General features: G+C 43.6%; 1 pseudogene; it reads left to right on the top strand.

Moving 5' to 3' along the window:
• The first annotated feature begins 4,876 nt into the window (after nucleotides 1-4,876).
• On the top strand, nucleotides 4,877-5,234 carry LOC123624500 (annotated as a pseudogene).
• The last annotated feature ends 3,684 nt before the right edge of the window (nucleotides 5,235-8,918 follow it).

The raw sequence follows: 8,918 nt of genomic DNA, 5'->3' as shown, positions 1-8,918 counted from the left end.
AAGATTTTCTGCTTTCAGCAGTTTGACTATGATGGGCCTTTTTTTTCTTTTGAGATGATGTCTTGCTCTGTTACCTGGACTAGAGAGTGCGGTGGTGCTATGACTGCGATGTGTCTTGGTGCGGATCCCTGCATATCCTACTTGGGGTTGGCTGACCTTCTTGGATCTGTAGATTAAAATTGCATCAATATGGGGAAGTTTTCAGCCACTATTTCCTCACACATTTTTTTCTGGCCCTTTTTCTCTCTTCTTCTGAGAAGCTACCACGTCTGGCTAATTTCTCTATTTTTTGTAGAGACTGGGGCTCCTTCTTGCTCAGGCTGGTCTCTAACTCCTGATCTCAAGCAATCCTCCTGCCTCGGCCTCCCAGTGCGCTAGGATTACAGGGGTGAGCCACCGTGCCCAGCCCAGAAGTTTATTTTTATATATTTATTCATTAATTCATTTGTGATTTGCCTAGAATTACACGTCAGATTCTATCTCCCCTGAGGTGTACACACATTGTTGTCCCTGCTTAGGTCGTTTGTTTTTTTCACTTCCTCCTTTCTTTCTCATTTTAATTTTTTACCCTAGCTTCCTGGGGATTGTCCCTGCATAACTTAGTGGTCACCCAATAATTGGAGCAGTGGGAGTTCTCAAACACCTGGAGCTTGTAAGATTCATTCTCTGACAGCTGCTCTTTATGTGGGTTGTGGGGTTTTTCCCAAATTCATCCCACCCTCCGGATAGCCTGGCTTTCACTCTCCGCTGGGCTCTGGCAGAGCTCCCCTGCGCACCTGTGTGCTCTCCCAGTCATGCAGGCGTGTGTGGAGAGCTGATTAGCCCTTCCTCGGCTCTCTCATTTCCAGGCTCTTCCCCATTAGGTTTCTGCTTGATCTGCAGCTCAGCCCAGACAGGCTTGCAAAGCTGCAGGCTGTCCCCATGCATTTCCTACTTTACTGCTGCTGCTGCTGGCGGAAGTTTTTGGCTCCCCCTCAATTCAAGTATGTTCCGTCTTGTGAATATACTTTTGGTTTTTATTGCCAGCCCCACCTAGTAACATTGTCATTCTTAATGACCAAGCTGGGGGAGGATAGGAGAATTTCTGGGCAAGAAGCCTGCAAAATTCCACTATTCTTACTCAAAGTTCTAGCTTTTTTTTTTTTTTTTTTTTTTTAGGAATAATGCTTCTCAACTTGTTTGCTTTTAATTGAATTCCAGAACTGTGAAAAAGTTGTTTTCTGAAAAATTTGTACAGTTTTATTCTTGTTTTGGGTGGAAAGTATTTGCCAACCTACTCATGCTATCACAGATGAAAGTTCTCCCTCTTATTATTGACATTTGAAAATTCATTATATTTTCCGAATGATAGTTCTTTATCACATATATGTATTGCCAATATTTTCTCCCCAGCTGTTGCTTGCCTTTTCAAGCTCAAACTGTGTTTTAAGAGCAAAACTTTAAAATTTTTATGGAATACAATTTGATGATTATTTCACTTTATGGATTATGCTTTGGGTGTAATATCTAAGAAATCTTTGCCTGACACAAGGTCACAAAAGTTTTTCCACTGTTTTTATCTATAAGGTTTATAGTTTTATTTTCTTTCTGTGGCTCTTTTATTTATTTATTTATTTTTTTTTTTGAGACAGAATCTCACTCTGTTGCCCAGGCCAGAGTGCCGTGGCATCAGCCTAGCTCACAGCAACCTAACTCCTGGGCTTAAGCAATCCTTCTGCCTCAGCCTCCCAAGTAGCTGGGACTACAGGCATGCACCACCATGTCTGGCTCATTTTTTCTATATATTTTTAGTAGTCCAGATAATTTCTTTCTATTTTTTTAGTAGAGACGAGGGTCTCGCTCTTGCTCAGGCTGGTCTCGAACTCCTGAGCTCAAACAATTCTCCTGCCTCTGCCTCCCAAGAGTGCTAGGATTACAGGCATGGCCTCAAAATATGTTTCTGATATTGGAGTTTCTTTGTATTTCCATAAGTATTTTAGAATCAGCTTATTGATTTTTCTGAAAAAGCCTGCTAGCATTTTGATTGGGATTGCATTAAATCTACTGATCACTGGGGAGAATTAGGATTTAACAATATTGATTTTTTTTCCAACCCATAAGTAATTTTTTAGGTCTTGTTTAGTGTCTCTCCTCAATGTTTTATTGTTTTCAGCATGTCAATCTTACATGTTTTGTTAAATTTGTACCAAGTATTTCATGTTTTTTATGCTATTTAAAATGACACTGGCTGGGTGTGGTGGCTCATGCCTATAATCCTAGCATTTTGGGAGTCCAAGGCAGGAGGATCATGTGAGGCCAGGAGTTCACTACCAGCCTTGGCAACATAGCAAGACTCCATCTCTACAAAAAAAATTAAAAATTAACTGGGTATCGTGGCACACACCTGTAGTCCCAGCTACTCAAGAGGCTGAGGGAGGAGGATCACTTGACCCCAGGAGTTCAAAGTTACAGGCAACTAGAATCACACCACTACACTCCAGCCAGGGTGGCAGGATGAGACCTTGTCTCCATTTAAAAAAAAAAAAAAAAAAAAGCATCATTTAAAAAAATTCTCATTTCATTGGTCATTCCCAATATACAAAAATATCACGATTTTTTTCTGTTAACTTTATATCCTGTAACCTTGCTAAACTCACTCATTAGTTGTGGTAGCCTTTTTGTATATTCTTTGTGATTTTTCACATGGACAATTATGTATTCTGCTAATGGAGAGAGATTTATTTGTTCCTTTCCAATCTGTAAGCCTTTTGTTTATTTTTCTTGACTTAATGCACTGGTTAGGACCTCCAGTAAAATGCTGAATGGGAGTGTTAAGGATGGACATCCTTGCTTGTCCCTGAACTTAGAGTAAAAATATTCAGTCTTTTATCATAAAATATGACAGCAGATGTAGGTTTTTTGTGGATGTCTTTCACTGAGTGGAGGACGTTCCCTTTAATTGTTAGTTTGCTGAGAGGTTTTATCATGAATAAATGTTGAATTTCTTCCATGTCTCTTAACTTCTCTTTCATATTTCACCTTTTTATCATTCTTTGTGGAATTCTCGGTAATTTCTTAAGCTTTATATTTCAATTTACTATACTCTCTTCTACTTTGTCTATTCTGCTTTTTAACTTTTCTTTGGAGGTTTTTTAATAATTAGTTTCATTTCTCGAAGTTTTACCTGGTTCATCTTCAAATATTTATTTGCCTAATTAAGTTTGTTAGTTTCTTTGCATCTGTCATCACAGTTTCAGTATCCTTTCTCACTTCTTTAAACATATTAAAATATTTATTTCCTATTCTGTGTCTCATCATTCCATGTTTCGCAGTATTTGTGGGTCTCATTTTATAATTTGTTGTTTCTGCTGACTCATGCTCCTTGCGGTTTGTTTCCTTATGAGTGTATTGATTTCTGATTATGAGCTCATGTTCCTTGGAATTCTTTGTGGGAATTCTTTGAATCTGTGTTTAATATATATTCTTTCAGAAAGGATTTTTGTTTGCTTCTGCTAGGCGCCTAGGGATCTTTCCAACTCAGAACCACTGAAAAAAAAATTTTTTTTGACATAGGATTTTTCCAGTCACACAGGGAATATAATTTTGGGCTTTTCTCTGCATGAATTTTGGCTTTTGTTAGGAATTTCTGGATTTCTTTTTACCCTGTGTTCTTTCTCCAGCCAAAGCGAAGTGGATATAGGAAAGTCTTCTGTGGTTGGGTTGATTTTTTTTCCTGTTTCTGCCCTAGCGCATTGACTTTTGAGAAGTCCCAAATTTGGAAGAGAGGAAGGATAACCCACCTCTGAGGACCAGACTGCAGGCCTTTTCTCCTCTTCCCTATTTTGTTTAGGTTCCCCTAAAAGCAGAGCCTCAGGAAAGGCTTGTGTGTACTTCACTTGGGAAGTAATCCCAGGAAGCAGGAGTGAAAGATGGAGACAGTGAACAAAGAAAGAGGAAAAGCCGGTACAAGGTCGCCTTATCAAGGCAGGTGCTTGATTTTCACATGATTTTCTGAGACATCTTATGAGATGGGATATGAAAAGGAGAAGCTTTTATTTGCTTGGGTCCCCATTGGTCAAGAGTGGCCCCACAGACATTAACTCCCATGAACATGTGTCTGCACACGTGTGAGGGTCCAAGAGATTCCCAAGAGTATCCCACCCTGTGGAGCCAGAGAGACTCAGGCAGGGAGAGGTAGCCCCACGTGCTCAAGACAAGGTAACACCTGCATGAGGCTGGTTGAAGCCAAATGAAACTCATCTCCTCAGCAGTGGCTGGAATCTGAGCTGAGACCAAGAGGACTGACGTGGAGCCCAGGAGGTGCCTGATGTTCTGGCCATTCACAGCCCAGGGAGCCGGGCTGCAGTGCACACTTATCCCATGAGATCGTGCCGTCTTCTTATTCTGGCTCTGAATGGTTCCTTTATTTAATGCCAGTTCATCTGTGCTTTCACATACATGTTTCTGATGTTTTATTCAGCATTTTTAGGGAGGGATTTCTCCATTTAACTAGCCTGCATATTTCTGGATACAGAAGTAAATGGTCATTATTTTCAAAATGCTTATATATGTATTTTAATATCCCTTTAAAAATTTGTGAGTATGAAATCAAACATCCCTTCCTGGAGTTCCTACAGTCTACCTGTGTGCCCTATTTTGAGAAACAGTCCAGCCAATAATAACAGCGACAGTGGCTACCTATTTTTGAACACATGTTATGTGCTGTTATTGTTAAATATACTATATTTCTATGTTATAGACCTAATAATGCAATAAACATATTGTTTTATATAATTGCTTTTTAAATCAGTTAACAGAAGAAAGAAGAAGAAATAAGCACTTATACTGTCTCTTATTATTTCATCCTCTTCTGGGGACACTGTCTAGAGCACTCAGAATGGTCCAGTGTTTGACATACTGTCCTGGGCTTTCCTACAATACAACCTCTAACAAAACCAGGCTGCCCTAAACTCCTGGTAAAAGAATTATTTACCTTTGTACCAAGAAGGTTGGGAAAGCACCAGAATCTGCATGTGGCACATGCCCAGGCAGACTTCAAGGGAGGGGTTCATGCTGTGAGACCTACAATTCTTATGAGATTGTCTAAAACAAAAAAACACATCAGCAGGGCCTCTGGTGGTTCCATGTGTGCTAAATGTGTTCATGACAACATCAAGCATGCTTTCCTTACTGAGGAGCAGCAAATTGTTGTGAAAGTGTTGAAGGCAAAAGCACAGATTCAGAAAGCTAAATAAAAATGAAGTTTTTTTAAGTGATAATATAATAATAATAATTTCATAATTAGCTTTACCAGCACTCTGTTTTTTCATATGGTTTTGAGTTACTGTTGGGGTTACTTGCTTAAATCCTGAAAAATTTCCTTTAGCATATCTTGTAATATAAGTCTAGTAGCAATGAATTCTCTTTATTTTTATCTGGAAATGTCTATATTTCATTTTCCTTTTTGAAAGCTAGTTTTGCTGAATATAAAATTGTTGGTTGATGGAGTTTTTTCAGCATTTTGAATATGTAATCTCACTGCCTTCTTGCTTCCATTGTTTCTAATGAAAAGGGAGGTGTTATTTTTATTGGCTAGCAAGGGTCAGCCCTCACCATTTGTGACGTCCAAGACACTGTGTTTTGGGAACAGGTGTGTTGCATCTCCAGCTCAGAGGTGGGAGGGAGGGAGCACACCACAGATGCTCAAGCAGTGCTGAGGACTGACCCTCGGCCACCCATTAAGCTGAGCAGGGCTCTCTTCACATCTCTGGTCCTCCAGCATCTGCTCAAACATCCCCAGAGTGGGAGGCTCACTATCTCAGCAGCTCCCCCATTTTTCATAAGCTCTGAGTGTCAGGACATTTTCCTTCTATGGGATTGAACTTTGCCTCCAGGACATTCCTCAGAAGTCTAGGATACATTCTTGTCCCCCTGAGGCTGCTCTTCCCTACTCATCCAGCCTGGTTTTTGTATGCCCTTCAACACGCTGGCTCTTCTCCTGCAGATGTTGGGCAGCAGGGGCCCCAAACGGATCACAACCTTCAGATGCCTGGCACAGGTTCTTATTTTTTTAATGGGGACAACAATGCCTATGTTGAAGGACGGTTAGGAGTCTTAAATGAGACAAGGTGTGCAGAGCACAGTGTCTGGCGCAGGCCAGGAGCCAGATAAACATGAGTTCCCTTCCACGGCCTTCTTTCCCTCATCCCCATCAGGCCAATTTCCCCCAAGAGTGATGCACCAGAGCTTGACTTCTCCCCTACCAAGAGAGCCATTTTCAGAAGTTCCAGGTGACACATGAGCTCCCAAGCCAGGACCTGGCTATGATCTGTCCCAAGAGCAAGAAATGATCTTCAGCCCCACCCTTCAGCTCCCTTGCAAGCCGTGAGGGAGGTCCTAGCCTCTACGTCTCTGCGTGCATCCATGCGTTCCTGCCCATGCTGGCTGCTTCCAAGTCCATCTCTACAGCTGGTGATCCTTCAGCTTCACCTGATTTGCCCACGCAGATAGAAGGCACCTTTGAACTCTCCTTCCTCTTCCAGGAATCCAGAGGCCCAAAAGGGAGTCTGCTGGGCCTCCTATCCCCAGTGACTCACTATCTGGGCCAGCAGGCAAAAGGTCACCATGTAATCTCTGCAGATAAAGCCACCATGAGACCAACCTATTGCAGCAAGGGGATGACATACATGCTCCCAGATCCCACCTGGATTAGCTCTATGTCCTGCACAGGCCCTGAAGTTCCAATCTCTGCCTCTTGCCCTCACACCCAGCTGCTCCCAACATTCCTTTGCTATGAGACAACTGGCAGTTCTTGTGGCCTGATCCTTCCCATTGCCTTGCCCCAGGTGGTACCAAACCTGGCTTGAATATTGTAGAATATTTGGTTCCACCAGGAAGCTCTCAGTGTAAACAACCTGTCAGTCACCAGGGTTGCCTCCAGGGCTCTTTGTTCGGAGGCAGTTGCATGACACTTAGGAATTTCATGCTGCCCTAGAAACCACAATATATGTACGAAGGAAGGTATGGGAGGGAAAAGGTAATGAAGCAGCTATTTAATTGGGACTGAAAAAACAGGTTATCTGGCACTGTTGGTGCCTGGTGGAAGGGGTGTTTGAACTGACCCCAGGGAGGGAAATGCTAATGAGCCCGGTGCAGGAGCCTGTTTGGATGTAGCTGTAGCCGTAGAGCAGAAAGAGAAACCCTAACACCTTGCACTGGCTGTGACCCTCAATTTCCCATCTATAAAACAGTTATTATTGATATGTACATACTAGTTGAGTCTATCATGAAGCTGTTGTGTTATGAGGGTGAAACGAGATCGAGGAAACTCTTGGCAACACAGAGAACATGTAGCACATGCACGTAACCCACATATAATCTCGGGCTCCACATAGTTCAGTCCTGCTCAGTCGCACTCAGACCAGCACACACTGGCAAAGGAATTTAAAGGAAACCCAATCTTGACTCGGGCCTCTCTCTTGATCTCTTTCTCTCTCTCTCTTTTTTTTTTTTTTTTTTTGGTAGAGACAGGGTCTCGGTATGTTGCTCAGGCTGGTCTCAAACTCCTGGGCTCAAGGAGTCCTCCCGCTACAGCCTCCCAATGTGCTGAGAACACAGGTGTGAGCCACTGCGCCCAGCCTTGGGTCTCTTGAAGAACATAAGAGTGTGTCCAACTCACAATCCTCCGCAACATTCCTCAAAAATCCCTCTATTCCTCATCCCCATCCTCTTGTACCCCTTGCTGTGCCAGGACTACAGACAGCCCCGGCTGCATCCCAACCCCTGGCTGTTCTGCACAGCACCGCTGCCTCCTCTGCTGGAGCTCCTCTCAGCCCTTTAGTTTGTACTCAACCGAGTCTCTTTGCTCCTTGCTTTAATTTCACTCCCCTTTATCTGTTACCAGAATTTGCCACAACCAAGGAGATTCTGGGACCGACCCCAAAAGTAAGACTCCTCCCCCACCCCCTTCCCATGTTCCCAGTTCCGTACCTCGATCTGTCTAATTCCACACCACAGAATGCCCAGGAACCACGAGGGCAGCCTGGACAACCCTGTGAGGTCAGGAGAGAGAAAAACTGTGGCGAGCAAAGCAGAACTTCTCAGGGAGTGGGACTGGGCACTGCTAATAAATCTTGTACCAACGTGCACACAACTGTCATTTAGTTCCCCCTCCCCCCACCAGCCACCGGGACAGTGGTTTGTACAGTTTCTAACCATGCTGATTTTTCTTTACATTGTCACTTTTGTCACTCCCTTTTGTAAGAACCACGGGTGTGGCCGAGGCCTTCAGCACAGCCTGGATTCCCCATCTCAGTGTCCTGGCTTCCTTCCAGTCGGCTTCTAATCCCCCAGTCTGTCCTGCATGTGCCACCCCACTGACCTTGACCACACTCCACATTCAGTGTGTGCCTCCCCTGCTGAATAGCTCCTGACTGCCCCAGCACGTGGAGTCTATGTTCCTACATCCAGCGCCGGGCAGCACGTCTTCACCCTTCATATCCGATTTTAACTACCTTGGTCCTCCAGGAAGCCCCAGCCTGAGTTCTGCTCCCTCCAGCCGGCCCACCCTGACTGCTTCTCCACTCTGAAGTGCAGCTCTTAGAGTCCATGCTACACGGCCTCACTTTTGTTCTTTGCTGTCACTGGATCGTTTTAATTGTTTTATAGCCTTGAGTCTTTTCCCCATAAGACCATAAACTCCCTGAGGTCAGGGATCTCAAAGGCTCATTAAGAACACAAAACATCACGTGTGCCCATAGTCCCAGCTATTCAGGAGGCTGAGGCAGGAGGATTGCTTGAGCCCAGGAGTTGGAGGTTGCAGTGAGCTGTGATGACGCCATTGCACTCTAGCCAGGGTGACAGAATGAGACTCTATAATCAAAGGAAAAAAAAAAACCCCACAAGGGTCCTCAAAAGGCATGTTCTTCTGTTAGCTAGTG

This window comes from Lemur catta, chromosome 1, assembly GCF_020740605.2.
Source record: "Lemur catta isolate mLemCat1 chromosome 1, mLemCat1.pri, whole genome shotgun sequence".
Lineage (NCBI taxonomy): Eukaryota > Metazoa > Chordata > Mammalia > Primates > Lemuridae > Lemur > Lemur catta.
Note: the sequence above shows the minus strand (reverse complement) of the source record. Positions and strands in the feature narration are given on the sequence as shown.